Genomic DNA, 17500 nt, shown 5'->3' with positions numbered 1-17500 from the left:
ACCCCATTATGCCCAATATATGTATATTGTTTGTACTGAAAAACTTAAATTTATCTTTAACTATTTTGCTTCATTTAAAGAGAAATATTCTCAGAGGAAGAAAAACACGTCTGCCATTAAAAATACTATTCCAAATACTGCTATAAACATAACATATGCAGCCTGTTTCTGCTCGTTTTTCCTTAACACATATTCATTTATATTTGTATCTGTAACTGTGAACACCTTCCTTCAGTTTTAGTGGCATTTACCTTTGATTTTTATTGATTGCTTGAAATGTTAAACTTCCGGTGTTTTATGGTGTGCGCTTGATTTTTGTTTCTTTTAGTTTTATTTCCGTTATGTACGTTTGCTCCCCCACCTAACGATTACAACACTTGGCGTTAAAAAGAGAAAAAACTAACAAGATGTTTTTTTTGTTGTTTTCATACTTGTGCAGGTGTAAATAAAAAACACATAAAAATAGTAGTAAAGAAACAAGCGATATCGCGTCGTCAACAACATCTTGTGTTGAAATCCATAGAAAAACAGTCATTACAGCTTGTGCATTTTATAGACTTTGAGATATAGACGGCAGTATTACTACACTGTTTTTATTTTCTGATGTGTTTTTCACTATCAAATCTATACGGCAGACATTTTCTGTTAGTCATAAATACATTCATATAAAAACAACTCAATTCAAACGTTTAACATGTAGTTTGAAATCGAGTTTGAAATGACAAATTGAATTCTTTTTTTTTTCGATTTTTGCTTAAGCAGCAGCCCCATAAGTTGCTCCTAAATAAAAGGAAAATGTAATGAAATGAAAACTACTAAAGGAATAATATGGCATTTTATGTGGTAACAGTTATATGGAAGAGGAAAGATTTTAAGCAACCAGATATTGCTCATCAGTTTCGAAGATGACGATGATGACTATGAAGCAAATGATTAAGTTTAATAATTTTTCTTTAGCTTTGTGGGTTTGTTGTATACCTGTAGAGGGATACAGTAAACTATATTTTGTTATTACTTAACAGAAATTGAAATTGCCGCAAGTGGCACAAATACACATAAAATAACATAAGAAAAACCCGTAATATTGTGGAAAAAAAACTACAAACGGAAATATTTTACCAATGCAGGTTTACCATACTCAGACACTTCTACACAACTACAAATATTTTTTCACCTAATGTTTAAGTGTGTGTAGCAGCAAAACATTTGCCTTAAATGAGTTGACTTTAGTTTTGTTTTTCTTACTCTCTCTCCTCTTGCTTGCTCACTCTATCACTACTTCCTATTCTCCTATTAGTTTGTGTTTTTTGTGTGTGCGTGTCATTCTTGTATTTTTGCAGTCTAAACCCCAAAGTGTTTTATTCTTTTTTGAGGGAATTTCTGGTGTTTTAGTGCAACATCCGGTGCAAATGAACATCATAACTTTAGGGAGTGAATTCTTCGTATTTATACTTACAGCACGATTTCAAGCTGTTTTAGCCAACTGTCTTTAACTGTTTGTGCTTTACTAACTGCCAGACTGCAGTCAACCAAAGTCGATTTCTTTTTCAACTATGAATGTGTGCTTGATTTGGTTTTGTTTTTGCCATGTTTTCCTTTTCACCTCATTTCATTAGTTTTTGTGTGTAAGTTCTTTAACTTTATGGCTTCGAAAGTAGAGAAGAAAAAAAAAAGATACGTTACAAAATAAAATAAATTTGTAGTTTTCGGTTTGATTTCATTTGCCTTTTGGCCATATACAGACACCATCTATGGATGTGTGTTTTTATGAATGTGAATGAATTTTTTATTTGCATTTCTAAATCCACTACCAGGAAATAGAGTTTCATGTTTGAAAGAAAATCCTTATGCAGGCTTTAAAATATATCTCTAACCAAATTTCAATTTAATGATATTTTGAAAGAATCAAATTTAGAAATATTATCCTTCAAAAATCGATATTTTGGTAGAAAGCCTTGAAAAAATTAAAATCGCTTATAACTTCGTTAAAACACGTTTAAACTGAAAAAGAAGCTTATTTTGTGATCACCTATATTATCCTTTAAAAATCGATATTTTGATAGAAAACCTTGAAAAAACTTAAATCGCTTATAACTTCGTTAAAACACGTTTAAATCGAAAAATAAGCTTATTTTGTGATCACCTATATTATCCTTTAAAAATCGATATTTTAGTAGAAAACCTTGAAGAAACTGAAATCGCTTATAACTTCGTTAAAACACGTTTAAATCGAAAATAAAGCTTATTTTGTGATCACCTATATTATCCTTCAAAAATCGATATTTTGGAAGAAAACCTTGAAAAAACTTAAAACGCTTATAACTTCGTTAAAACACGTTTAAATCGAAAAATAAGCTTATTTTGTGATCACCTATATTATCCTTCAAAAATCGATATTTTGGTAGAAAACCTTGAAAAAACTTAAATCGCTTATAACTTCGTTAAAACACGTTTAAATCGAAAAATAAGCTTATTTTGTGATCACCCATATTACCCTTCAAAAATCGATATTTTGGTAGAAAACCTTGAAAAAACTTAAATCGCTTATAACTTCGTTAAAACACGTTTAAATTGAAAAATAAGCTTATTTTGTGTTCACCTATATTATCCTTCAAAAATCGATATTTTGATAGAAAAGCTATATTATGCTTCAAAAATCGATATTTTGGTAGAAAACCTTGAAAAAACTTAAATCGCTTATAACTTCGTTAAAACACGTTTAAATCGAAAAATAAGCTTATTTTGTGATCACCTATATTATCCTTTAAAAATCGATATTTTGGTAGAAAACCTTGAAGAAACTAAAATCGCTTATAACTTCGTTAAAACACGTTTAAATCGAAAAATAAGCTTATTTTGTGAGCACCCATATTACCCTTCAAAAATCGATATTTTGGTAGAAAACCTTGGAGAAACTAAAATCGCTTAAACTTCGTTAAAACACGTTTAAATTAAAAAATAATCTTATTTTGTGTTCACTCATATTCTCCTGCAAAGGTCGATATTTTAGTCGAAAACCTTGAAGAAACTAAAATCGCTTATAGCTTCGTTGAAACACGTTTAAATCGAAAAAATAAGCTTGTTCTGAAATCGCTATATTTTTCTTCAAAAATCGATATTTTGGTCGAAAACCTTTGAGAAACTAACTTAAATCGCTTAAAGCTTCGTTAAAACACTTTTAAATCGAAAAATAAGCTTACTTTGTGATCACCTATATTATCCTTCAAGAATCGATATTTTGGTAGAAAACCTTGAAAAAACTTAAATCGCTTATAACTTCGTTAAAACACGTTTAAATCGAAAAATAAGTTTATTTTGTGATCACCTATATTATCCTTCAAAAATCGATATTTTATTATATTTTGGTAGAAAACCTTGAAGAAACTAAAATCGCTTATAACTTCGTTAAAACACGTTTAAATCGAGAAATAAGCTTAATTTGTGATCACCCATATTACCCCTCAAGAATCGATATTTTGGTAGAAAATCTTGAAAAAACTTAAATCGCTTATAACTTCGTTAAAACACGTTTAAATCGAAAAATAAGCTTATTTTATGATCACCTATATTACCCTTCAAGAATCGATATTTTGGTAGAAAACCTTGAAAAAACTTAAATCGCTTATAACTTCGTTAAAACACGCTTAAATCGAAAAATAAGCTTATTTTGTGAGCACCCATATTACCCTTCAAAAATCGATATTTTGGTAGAAAACCTTGAAGAAACTAAAATCGCTTATAACTTCGTTAAAACACGTTTAAATCGAAAAATAAGCTTATTTTGTGAGCACCCATATTACCCTTCAAAAATCGATATTTTGGTAGAAAACCTTGAAAAAACTTTTGGTAGAAAACCTTGAAAAAACTTAAATCGCTTATAACTTCGCTAAACACTCAAAAATCGATATTTTGATAGAAAACCTTGAAAAAATTAAATCGCTTATAACTTCGTTAAAACACGTTTAAAACGAAAAATAAGCTTATTTTGTGATCACCCATATTACCCTTCAAGAATCGATATTTTGGTAGAAAACCTTGAAAAAACTTAAATCGCTTATAACTTCGTTAAAACACGTTTAAATCGAAAAATAAGCTTATTTTGTAGAAAACCTTGAAAAAAACTTAAATCGCTTATAACTTCGTTAAAACACGTTTAAATTGAAAAATAAGCTTATTTTGTGATCACCTATATTATCCTTCAAGAATCGATATTTTGGTAGAAAACCTTGAAAAAACACGTTTAAATCGAAAAATAAGCTTATTTTGTGATCACCCATATTACCCTTCAAAAATTGATATTTTGGTAGAAAACCTCGAAGAAACTTAAATCGCTTATAACGTCGTTAAAACACGTTTAAAACGAAAAATAAGCTTATTTTGTGAACACCTATATTACCCTTCAAAAATCGATAGTTTGGTAGAAAACCTTGAAGAAACTAAAATCGCTTATAACTTTGTTAAAACACGTTTAAATCGAAAAATAAGCTTATTTTGTGATCACCTATATTACCCTTCAAAAATCGATATTTTGGTAGAAAACCTTGAAAAAACTTAAATCGCTTATAACTTCGTTAAAACACGTTTAAATCGAAAAATAAGCTTATTTTGTGATTACATATATTATCCTTCAAAAATCGATATTTTGATAGAAAACCTTGAAAAAACTTAAATCGCTTATAACTTCGTTAAAACACGTTTAAATCGAAAAATAAGCTTATTTTGTGATCACCCATATTACCCTTCAAAAATCAATATTTTGATAGAAAACCTTGAAGAAACTAAAATCGCTTATAACTTCGTTAAAACACGTTTAACTCGAAAAATAAGCTTATTTTGTGATCACCTATATTATCCTTCAAGAATCGATATTTTGGTAGAAAACCTTGAAAAAACTTAAATCGCTTATAACTTCGTTAAAACACGTTTAAATCGAAAAATAAGCTTATTTTGTGATCACCCATATTACCCTTCAAAAATCGATATTTTGGTAGAAAACCTTGAAAAAACTTAAATCGCTTATAACTTCGTTAAAACACGTTTAAATTGAAAAATAAGCTTATTTTGTGATCACCTATATTATCCTTCAAGAATCGATATTTTGGTAGAAAACCTTGAAAAAACTTAAATCGCTTATAACTTCGTTAAAACACGTTTAAATCGAAAAATAAGCTTATTTTGTGATCACCTATATTATCCTTCAAGAATCGATATTTTGGTAGAAAACCTTGAAAAAACTTAAATCGCTTATAACTTCGTTAAAACACGTTTAAATCGAAAAATAAGCTTTTTTTGTGATCAACCATATTACCCTTCAAAAATCGATATTTTGGTAGAAAACCTCGAAGAAACTTAAATCGCTTATAACGTCGTTAAAACACGTTTAAAACGAAAAATAAGCTTATTTTGTGATCACCTATATTACCCTTCAAAAATCGATATTTTGGTAGAAAACCTTGAAGAAACTAAAATTGCTTATAACTTTGTTAAAACACGTTTAAATCGAAAAATAAGCTTATTTTGTGATCACCCATATTATCCTTCAAAAATCGATATTTTGGTAGAAAACCTTGAAAAAACTTAAATCGCTTATAACGTCGTTAAAACACGTTTAAAACGAAAAATAAGCTTATTTTGTGATCACCTATATTACCCTTCAAAAATCGATATTTTGGTAGAAAACCTTGAAAAAACTTAAATCGCTTATAACTTCGTTAAAACACGTTTAAATCGAAAAATAAGCTTATTTTGTGATCACCTATATTATCCTTCAAAAATCGATATTTTGGTAGAAAACCTTGAAAAAACTTAAATCGCTTATAACTTCGTTAAAACACGTTTAAATCGAAAAATAAGCTTATTTTGTGATCGATATTTTGGTAGAAAACCTTGAAAAAACTTAAATCGCTTATAACTTCGTTAAAACACGTTTAAATTGAAAAATAAGCTTATTTTGTGATCACCCATATTATCCTTCAAAAATCGATATTTTGGTAGAAAACCTCGAAGAAACTTAAATCGCTTATAACGTCGTTAAAACACGTTTAAATCGAAAAATAAGCTTATTTTGTGATCACCCATATTATCCTTCAAAAATCGATATTTTGGTAGAAAACCTTGAAAAAACTTAAATCGCTTATAACTTCGTTAAAACACGTTTAAATTGAAAAATAAGCTTATTTTGTGATCACCTATATTATCCTTCAATAATCGATATTTTGGTAGAAAACCTTGAAAAAACTTAAATCGCTTATAACTTCGTTAAAACACGTTTAAATCGAAAAATAAGCTTATTTTGTGATCACCTATATTATCCTTCAAAAATCGATATTTTGGTAGAAAACCTTGAAAAAACTTAAATCGCTTATAACTTCGTTAAAACACGTTTAAATCGAAAAATAAGCTTATTTTGTGATCACCTATATTACCCTTCCAGAATCGATATTGAAAAAACTTAAATCGCTTATAACTTCGTTAAAACACGTTTAAATCGAAAAATAAGCTTATTTCGTGATCACTATATTATCCTTTAAAAATCGATATTTTGGTAGAAAACCTTGAAAAAACTTAAATCGCTTATAACTTCGATAAAACACGTTTAAATTGAAAAATAAGCTTATTTTGTGATCACCCATATTATCCTTCAAAAATCGATATTTTGGTAGAAAACCTCGAAGAAACTTAAATCGCTTATAACGTCGTTAAAACACGTTTAAATCGAAAAATAAGCTTATTTTGTGATCACCTATATTATCCTTCAAAAATCGATATTTTGGTAGAAAACCTTGAAAAAACTTAAATCGCTTATAACTTCATTAAAACACGTTTAAATTGAAAAATAAGCTTATTTTGTGATCACCTATATTATACTTCAAAAATCGATATTTTGGTAGAAAACCTTGAAAAAACTTAAATCGCTTATAACTTCGTTAAAACACGTTTAAATCAAAAAATAAGCTTGTTTTGTGATCACCTATATTATCCTTCAAAAATCGATATTTTGGTAGAAAACCTTGGAGAAACTTAAATCGCTTATAACTTCGTTAAAACACGTTTAAATCGAAAAATAAGCTTATTTTGTGATCACCTATATTACCCTCCAAAAATCGATATTTTGGTAGAAAACCTTGAAAAAACTTAAATCGCTTATAACGTCGTTAAAACACGTTTAAATCGAAAAATAAGCTTATTTTGTGATCACCTATATTATCCTTCAAAAATCGATATTTTGGTAGAAAACCTTGAAAAAACTTAAATCGCTTATAACTTCATTAAAACACGTTTAAATTGAAAAATAAGCTTATTTTGTGATCACCTATATTATCCTTCAAAAATCGATATTTTGGTAGAAAACCTTGAAAAAACTTAAATCGCTTATAACTTCATTAAAACACGTTTAAATAAAAAAATAAGCTTATTTTGTGATCACCCATATTACCCTTCAAGAATCGATATTTTGGTAGAAAACCTTTAAAAAACTTGAATCGCTTATAACTTCGTTAAAATACGTTTAAATCGAAATATAAGCTTAATTTGTGATCACCTATATTATCCTTCAAAAATCGAGATTTTGGTAGAAAACCTTGAAAAAACTTAAATCGCTTATAACTTCGTTAAAACACGTTTAAATCGAAAAATAAGCTTAGTTTGTGATCACCTATATTATCCTTCAAAAATCGATATTTTGGTAGAAAACCTTGAAAAAACTTAAATCGCTTATAACTTCGTTAAAACACGTTTAAATCAAAAAATAAGCTTGTTTTGTGATCACCTATATTATCCTTCAAAAATCGATATTTTGGTAGAAAACCTTGGAGAAACTTAAATCGCTTATAACTTCGTTAAAACACGTTTAAATCGAAAAATAAGCTTAATTTGTGATCACCTATATTATCCTTCAAAAATCGATATTTTGGTAGAAAACCTTGGAGAAACTTAAATCGCTTATAACTTCGTTAAAACACGTTTAAATCGAAAAATAAGCTTATTTTGTGATCACCTATATTACCCTCCAAAAATCGATATTTTGGTAGAAAACCTTGAAAAAACTTAAATCGCTTATAACGTCGTTAAAACATGTTTAAATCGAAAAATAAGCTTATTTTGTGATCACCTATATTATACTTCAAAAATCGATATTTTGGTAGAAAACCTTGAAAAAACTTAAATCGCTTATAACTTCGTTAAAACACGTTTAAATCAAAAAATAAGCTTGTTTTGTGATCACCTATATTATCCTTCAAAAATCGATATTTTGGTAGAAAACCTTGGAGAAACTTAAATCGCTTATAACTTCGTTAAAACACGTTTAAATCGAAAAATAAGCTTAATTTGTGATCACCTATATTATCCTTCAAAAATCGATATTTTGGTTGAAAACCTTGGAGAAACTTAAATCGCTTATAACTTCGTTAAAACACGTTTAAATCGAAAAATAAGCTTATTTTGTGATCACCTATATTACCCTCCAAAAATCGATATTTTGGTAGAAAACCTTGAAAAAACTTAAATCGCTTATAACTTCGTTAAAACACGTTTTAAATCGAAAAATAAGCTTATTTTGCGATCACCTATATTATCCTTCAAAAATCGATATTTTGGTAGAAAACCTTGGAGAAACTAAGCTCGCTTATAACTTCGTTAAAACACGTTTAAATCGAAATATAAGCTTATTTTGTGATCACCTATATTTTCCTTCAAAAATTGATATTTTAGTAGAAAACCTTGGAGAAACTAAAATCGCTTATAACTTCGTTAAAACACGTTTAAATCGAAAAATAAGCTTATTTTGTGATCACCTATATTACCCTTCAAAAATCGATATTTTGATAGAAAACCTAGAAAAAACTTAAATCGCTTATAACTTCGTTAAAACACGTTTAAATTGAAAAATAAGCTTATTTTGTGATCACTTATATTTTCCTTCAAAAATCGATATTTTAGTAGAAAACCTTGGAGAAACTAAAATCGCTTATAACTTCGTTAAAACACGTTTAAATCGAAAAATAAGCTTATTTTGTGATCACCTATATTACCCTTCAAAAATCGATATTTTGATAGAAAACCTAGAAAAAACTTAAATCGCTTATAACTTCGTTAAAACACGTTTAAATTGAAAAATAAGCTTATTTTGTGATCACTTATATTACCCTTCAAAAATCGATATTTTGGTAGAAAACCTTGGAGAAACTTAAATCGCTTGTAACTTCGTTAAAACACGTTTAAATCGAAAAATAAGCTTATTTTGTGATCAACTATATTACCCTTCAGAAATCGATATTTTGATAGAAAACCATGGAAAAACTAAAATCGCTTATAACTTTGTTATAAGCGATTTATAATATAATCACTTATATTCCTTCAAAAATCAATATTTTGAAGATTTTACGAAGATAAGGTATAAGAATGAATAATAATGGTATTTCCTGCTTAACCATATACATATGTATATATGTTGCATTTCCCGGTTTTAATTTATTTTCGACAACCAGTAGCATTTATTAAGGATAAACAAATACTGTGGTCAAATAGGACTTCCAATCTAATCGTGTATAGGCTGCAACTACAAATATTTAATGCTAATATCTGGGTTTTAAAATGCTTCAAAATTTTATGGTAAACTAAAGCAAATACAAATACTACCTCAGGTATATAGCTACTTATATGTATATTTTAACAGAGCAAGACATAGTTTCACAAATTAAAAAATATCAGACTGCAATAGAAAATTTTCTAATTTTCCTTAAAATGTAGATTTACATACATACATCGCTATATAAATACTCTAGATGTTAACAGTTTGAAAGAGAAAAGGGGTGTAAATAATATATTTTTGCCCAAATTCCAAGTGTTTATTTAATAGACCTTTATGCAAATCATTTGTGGTGCCTGATGATGGTTTACTTAGTTTGGTTGGTTTCTTGATATTTACTTTAGTTTTTGTCTTTGGTTTTTGGATTCATTTTCAATTTGGTTTTTCTTTTAGTTTTTTCTTATATAAATTCCAATTTTATTCATTTATTTCCTTGGCTTAAATGTGTCTTGTTTAGTTTCGATAATTATATTGGGATTTAAATGAATTTATAGTTGGTCTTAAGTAAATTTATCTTGAGAAGTATAAAGCAGAAATAAATATAACATTTTAATGGTTATAAGAAATTGCTTTCGAAGTGTTTTAAAGTACTCTTTGCTAAGGAGTGTAGTAGAGATTTAAAAGACAATGATTTAAAACTAAATTTAATAGCTTTTTAAGTACATAATTATTTGAATTATTATTTATATTATTAATAAACCAGCATAAATGATGCATTTCTTTAATAAAGCCTTAAGAAGAAATTATTTAAGTTTTTAGTTTACAAAGTTAAGTACAAGGAACATAAAGTTGAAGTATATGAAACTTGAACTCTCCACCCAGTGTGATTAGGATCGGGACATATTTGAAGCCTTCATTCATTTTGTCAAAGGTACATACTTTCTTATCTTTTTTTAAATTTATTACTTTCTTAAAATTTTTTTAATTAATTTTTTTTTTTTTAACGTTTGTGTTTATTTGCTCATTATGTTTGTTCATTTCTAATTTAATTCCGGAAATATAAAAAACCAAGATTACAAACGTAATTATCTTTAAAATAATAAAAGTTTATTATAAATGTCTCTTACTCGAAAGAAAAACGTTAAAGTTGTTGTTATTATTGTTTTATTTGTTCTTTTTCTGTTAACAGAAAAAGAATTTGAATTATCAACACGTTCGTGTGTTTAAAATTAATGAATTTCGTTACCTTTTTCACATTCACTCATTTCAGTGTTAAAAATAGAAATAAAAAACAACAACTACAATCTTTTGTTAAAGCAAAAATATTATATAAAATGTAAAAAAGAAACAGTTTCCTTTTGATAAAATCAGTTTTAAAACATTTTCATTTATATGAACATCTGATAATGTATATTTGTTAAATACACATACTAAAAAATAATAGCAGTGGCTGATATGAAATGTTTAGTTTTATACACAACTCATAGACATAAAGTTCATTTGCCTGATGTGTGTTATGTCACACAAAACATATTTTTATTAAAATAAATATTTGAATAGAAAATTTAAATGATCACAGTTTGACGCTATTTTCTCGATTAAGCAACTGGAAACGATTTTGGTTTTGTATAAAAATCATATCAAAATAATTACAGATTTAAAACAAGTAAGAAAATAGTCGGGCTTGGCCGACTATACCCTACACCAGTTATGAATATTGAATGTGATTTATTTTTCATAACAAAGCATTTATCTTGAATATTACCTTGATTCCGATTTGTTTAAGCAATTTATTGACTAAAAACTTATTTTATGGGGGATAGGAGCAAATATGGACCGATCCCGATAAAATGGGCTTGATAGATTTGTATTTATATAATATTTGTCTGTGCTAAATTTCATTGGAAAAGCAATGCTAATAAATGAATTGCGGATATTCAAGTCACTTTCTGAAGGGGGCTTTGTATGGGGGCTAGGGTCAAATGAAGTCCGATCATCAAGGCTTGTCTAAAACTTAGTTGTGCGAACTTTCATTGAGATACATTTATATTGTAAATAATATATATAATTTATATTATACAATTCTGAGTCGATCGGTATACTTTAAGGTGTATATAGTACTAATAATTTAATGCGTTATAAACATCAGCACAAACGCATAATACCCTTCCAAACCATAAAAAATCCTTTTTTTAATGAAAAACTTAATCGATAGCAAATGCTTGGAATTCTCTTAAACGCAGCAGTTTTTAGATTCTTCAATGATATATAAATCGTCCAATATATTGGATTTTTGAAATTTTCTAAATTGGATGATGAAACGTTTTGATTTTCGCTGTAATCTCAACTTTTGATATATAGTTGAGGAAGCGTGTTTACCCTTTTTGATCTTTTCGCAATTGGAAGCATATATAGGAATTATAAGTTTATCGATTAAAATTCTGTTACGAATATTGGACGAAAAATATATAAGAGAGCACAGTACAATTTAGGTTCGTGAGTTTTTAATTCTGATTGTAAATTCCGCAGTATACGAACCGTCCGTCTGTCTGTTTAATAAAATCAATTTTCCGAAGACCTCATATATCGTGGGAAACCAATTCTTCTATATAATTCTTTCAGGCTTACTTAAAATCCCTCTATAACAGGTTTATGGGGGAAGTAGTTTATAAGAGAGTAGTTTTGGGATTACCTGAACGGATCATGTATTCCAATTGCAAAAATTGAGACTACTTCGAACACGAGTGTAAAGCGTACTCCTTAAAGAACTAAGATTGGTCCAAAACTAATCCAAATACATGGAAAAAACATATTCAATTTAACATTGTGATGTTTCAAAGTTTCCGGAAACTTTCAAACGCTGATCCCAGATAGAATGTCTTGGTCAAGAGGAACATTAGAGCAAATACCAGTAGGAATCCGTTGTTACACGGATGGCTCTAAATTGGGGGACAAAGTGGGGCTGGGGTTCTATATTAAAGACCCAGAAACTGAAATATACCACCGTTTACCAAATCATAACACAAGCTTCCAGGCAGAAGTACGAGCAATAACGGAATGCGTAAATTGGATTAGAATAAATATGGCGCCCACAGCGCTTAATATATTTACCGATAGCCAGAAGGCAATTAGGGCGATATCAGGTGATAGAACTTAATCTAAGACCGTATTGGATTGTAAGAAAGCTTTAACTGAATACTCTCCCAGAGGTAAGGTTCACATCATATGGGTACCAGCCCAATCGGGAGTAGTCGGTAACGAAAGGGTGAATGTAATAACTTTAAAAGGTAGGGAGCTCGAGGCAGTTAACCTGACTAACGCGAAACCATTCGACGCAACAAAAGCTGAACTAAAAATATGGGTGAGAGAATCCCACAAGGCCTCTTGAAATAATGAAACAGTGGGTAGAACCACGAAGTTCCTATGGGGTGACCCTGATGAGAGCAAGACGAAAATTCTCCTCAAAATGAGCAAGTCTGACGTTAGTATGATGGTACGTATTCTGAGTGGACACACAGGATTACGTGCACATCTATGCAAAATTGGACGTGCGGATTCAGACGAGTGTAGAGCATGGGGAGAGGACAGTGAAACTCTGTAGCACTTTCTTTGCCACTGCCAGGCATTCGTCGAAGTTAGATCCAAATATCTTGGAAGTGATGTTATTCCTGAAATAACATTCCGGACTAACTCGGATTGGAAGATTCTTAGGAATTACGTCCAGAAAACTGAGTTTATGAACACTAAAAAATAATTCATTCAGTTACCTTTTTCATGATAAGGAGCGCACAACAAGCCCGATAGTATTTCTTCGGATTTGATGTAATATACATCCTTTTATCAACTTACCTACCTACCCTCCTATCAACATACCTACCTAGGCCGATTGGTATACCTAAATATGAGTATAGGATCAATATTACAAACCCAATATACCCTCCCCGATTGGTATACTTTAAGGTGGGTATAGGACTAATAGTATTGTGCGTTACAAACATCAGCGCAAACCCAATGTACCCTCCCCTCTAAAGTAGTGTAGGGTATAATTAAATTTTGGAAAAATTCAAATGATCATAGGTTTTCCCTAATACATCAATTGCTAGCTTATTTAAGGAACTATGTACTCAAAATATATATAATTTTTAGAAATTTCCTAAATATCATTGCCTTTATAATAACCAACCAATTTCTTTCTTTAACTGTATTCTCTATGTCTGTGTAAATAAATTTGTTTGGAATTTTTCAATTTTACTTTGCATAATATTTAAAATTTTGTAGACTATCCATCAACATTTTACAACATAAAAACCCATTTGTAGTTTTCTTTTTTTTTTTTTGCTTATGCTCTTTGTTGTTGCTATTGGTAAAGCGGTCAACATCAGCTGTTGCCAGTTTAAATATGGAAATAGAGACAAATAGATAGAGTGAGAGATATTAAACGTGCCTTTAAAGCATAATGTTTACTAAAAAATCTGTCTAGAATAATGAAAGGCAACCAACAAATGCAATACAATATACTACGAGGGTTAAACACTTTTACATACAAAAAAAATAACTTAAAAACAACTTTTAGTTATTAAATTTAAACAACCCTCGTAATTTAAAAAATTTAAACAGCTGCTTTTGTGTTTAGTTTTAGATACCAAAACTACTTTGGGGTCATGGTAGAGAAATAAATATTACAATATTATTCTTGTGGCCCACATAGTTTATCCTGTAAACGTTGGAAAGCTCAACAATAACAAGAAGAAGAAGATGAAAAATAGTAAAACAGAAACCCTTAAAATTTATGTGTTGTTATAATATACATTGACTTTACCTCTTCCTCCTTCTGCTATTCTGTCATCCTGTACAAGAAAATATATTTCATAATATCATCACAGGACAAGCAAAAATTTACATCTAGCTCTAAACAACATCTGCAAATTTTCTAATTGTAAGTTAAATTTACAACCAACATGACTTATCACAAAAGCCTCAAGCATTTGATGCATGTGTGTAGACGAAATGACTAAAATGTTGCACATTTGTTTGGTTATGTTGCACCCTATCACTCTCACGCACACACACACACATACTTAGCTGTATTGGTTGTATTTTGTAATTGTCATTGTTTTGTTATCACATTTTCTAATTGTTGATGAATTGGATTGGTTGGTTGATTGTTGTGATTTTGGGATTTTACTCATAGATCATAGCACACATCACATTTGTTGATTTTCTTGTTAATGCCACCATCACCACCAAGAATGACACCATCATGATGCATCGCTAGCTCGGTAATGTAATAACGAAAATGTAATTAGGGTAAATGTAGCCAAAGAGTTGAAATTTTTTGTATGTTTGAATTTTTATTCAAATTAGAAAGTTAGAAAAGAATATCTAAACTTTTAGATGGTTAGATGATTCATTTGATTAAAATTGTAAAATATTATTAAACATACAAAATTTGTATCCCATTTATCTCTTTAACGACTTCTTAAATTATCTTATTTTTCTTAAATTCCTTCAGAAACAGTTATTCTATAAAACTCCAATTTCTTCTGAAGTTTGTCCATTAACATTTAGCACTGTCTTATAACCTACATTTTCAATGACTTTGTTTGGAAAAAAAACTTTAACAGATATGTTCATTACGCTTAATTAACACTCCAGATTGAAAAAAAAAACAAATCTTTAAATGGAATGACACAGGCAAAGACAGTTACAGCAACAAACTATCAAATTAAGAAATAAGAAACAGATAAAATAAATATTTTATAAACCTTTTTCCGAACGCAGAAACAGATAAACTCTCACACACACACACACACCTAGACACATGTACATATTAATGGCAAAACGACGGAAGTGATGACTCCATTCATCATTCAAATTCCGTGAACGTTCTTACAATTTATATGTAGGTATGAATGAAAGTTTTGTTTGTTGTATTTCTTTTTGTTGTTGTTGTATTCATTGTTGCCTCCCCAGACAGAAGTTTATGTTGAAATAATTATGACAAATTACTGTGACTGTAACTGTGACTCTGACATCTTTGGGTTCACAGTTTCAAATGTCACATGAACTCTAGACAACCGCCCAGCAACAACAATGACGAGGAAGAGAAAAAAATACTAAGATATGGACGGACAGAAAGAGACAAACAGTTACAATAAAGCAATCACCATCAGTATCTTCTTTAAGAAACAATAAGTTCGAAATCATTTCAAGATGAAGTATAAAAGAAATAAGAAATTTCATTGGGGAATTTATTTATTATTTTTTTGTTGTTTTTTTTTTTTTTTGGAGGGAATAATAAAAATATTTTTTTTATTGGTTTGTACTAATACAGTGGGATTGATGGTTGAATAATTGTAATTTTGAAGAGTGTCTTGACTTTAATCGTTTGAAATCAACTTATTAAATTTACAAGTAACTTATGGATTCATTTGGACTAATCTAAGAACTAGTCCAATCATAGATATCCCTAGTCCATAGAAAAGTCGCTAGACAAGCCCTTAGACTAGAACATAGCCAAGTCCCTATAATAGTCCATAGACAAGTTTTTAGTCTAGTCCATAGACTAGTCGCTAGAATAATCCATAGACTATTCCATTGACTAGTCCATCGGCTAGTCAATAGTCCCTAGACTAATGCAGGGACTAGCCCATAGGCTAGTCTGTTGACTACCCCATAGATTATACTAGTCCCTATACAAGTCCTTAAACTAGTCCATAGACAAGTCCGTACACTAGTCGCCGACATCCATGGACTGGTCCACATACTAATATAATCTGACTACCTCGTGGATTACTCCAAGGACTAGTTGATAAACTCCAATAAATCCATAGACAATTCCACTGAATAGTCCATAGGTTAACCCATAGTCTAGTTGATAGACCATGGGCTAGACTATGACTAGTCCATAGACTAGTCGATTGGCTAGTCCATAAACTAGTCCCTTGACTAACCCATAGAAAGACTATTGAAATTCCATTGACGACGCCATAGCCTAGTCCATAGATTATTCTATAGACTAGTCCATAGACAAATCCCTATATTAATTCAGGGACTAGTCCATAGACTAGTTCGTTGACTACCACATACATTACTAAAAGACTAGTTCATAAACTGTTCCATAGACTTGTAGATGGATTAGTCGATTAACTAGTCCTTAGACTAGCCCACTGTCTAGTCCACTGTCTATCAATAAGCTAGTCCATAGACTAGCCAATAGACTTGTAGATAGATTAGTCGATTAACTAGTCCATTGGCTAGTCCACTGTCTGTCCATAAGCTAGTCCTTAGACTAGTACATTGAGTAGCCCGTAGATTAGTTCATAGACTAATCCATAGACTAGGCCATAAACTAATTAATGCACTAGTTCATAGACTGTTCCATGAAATGATAAAATGACTAGGGTGTAGATTAGTCCATTGACTAGGCCGTAGACAAGTCTATAGACTAACCTATAGACTAGACCATATACTGTTTCCTGGAGGTCATAGTCTGTTTCATAGACTAGTTCATGAACAGCCCATGTCCGTGGTCTAGTCCATAGTTATATATATAGACTACCTCATATACTAGTCAATGGATCAGTAATTTCCAGTCTTTATTAAAGTTCCTCATGTACTTTAAGAAACAATAAACAATTGTCAACTTGGGGTTTCGTATGTTTAATTAATGAATGTATATAAATACCTGCTACAGCCTACAATATCTTCCCCATATACGAAACTATAGAAAAAAGTTAAATATTTTTTCATTAGTTTCAACCTGGGGAATAGATTCTACTATTTTTAAACACAATTCTTTTACAAATCATTCCACTGTGGTTTATTTTATTACATTTTGTATTTTGGTTTGTTGTTCGTTTCTTGTTTTTTCTCTGTTTATGGACAAACTTACCTGGCAGCGTTATTAATAATCCAAAGAGTCCGTAAGCCAGCCAGCAAGTGACAGCAGCAGCAGTTGTTGCTTTTGGG

At 29.8% G+C, this 17500-nt stretch overlaps 1 long non-coding RNA gene across 1 annotated transcript in view; it reads right to left on the bottom strand.

The window, feature by feature from the left end:
• The window catches only part of LOC119605346, a 52245-nt gene that overhangs the window by 29369 nt on the left and 5376 nt on the right, over positions 1-17500 (bottom strand). Inside the window, exon 2 of the long non-coding RNA XR_005231576.1 lies at positions 17424-17500. This exon is cut by the window's right edge and continues 1016 nt beyond it. This is a non-coding gene — a long non-coding RNA (uncharacterized LOC119605346). The remainder of the gene's footprint in view (positions 1-17423) is intronic.

Source organism: Lucilia sericata, unplaced genomic scaffold (assembly GCF_015586225.1).
Source record: "Lucilia sericata isolate MDLA Ls3-8-SP2 unplaced genomic scaffold, ASM1558622v1 Contig000477F_arrow, whole genome shotgun sequence".
NCBI lineage: Eukaryota > Metazoa > Arthropoda > Insecta > Diptera > Calliphoridae > Lucilia > Lucilia sericata.
This window is presented reverse-complemented; position numbering and strand designations above follow the sequence as displayed.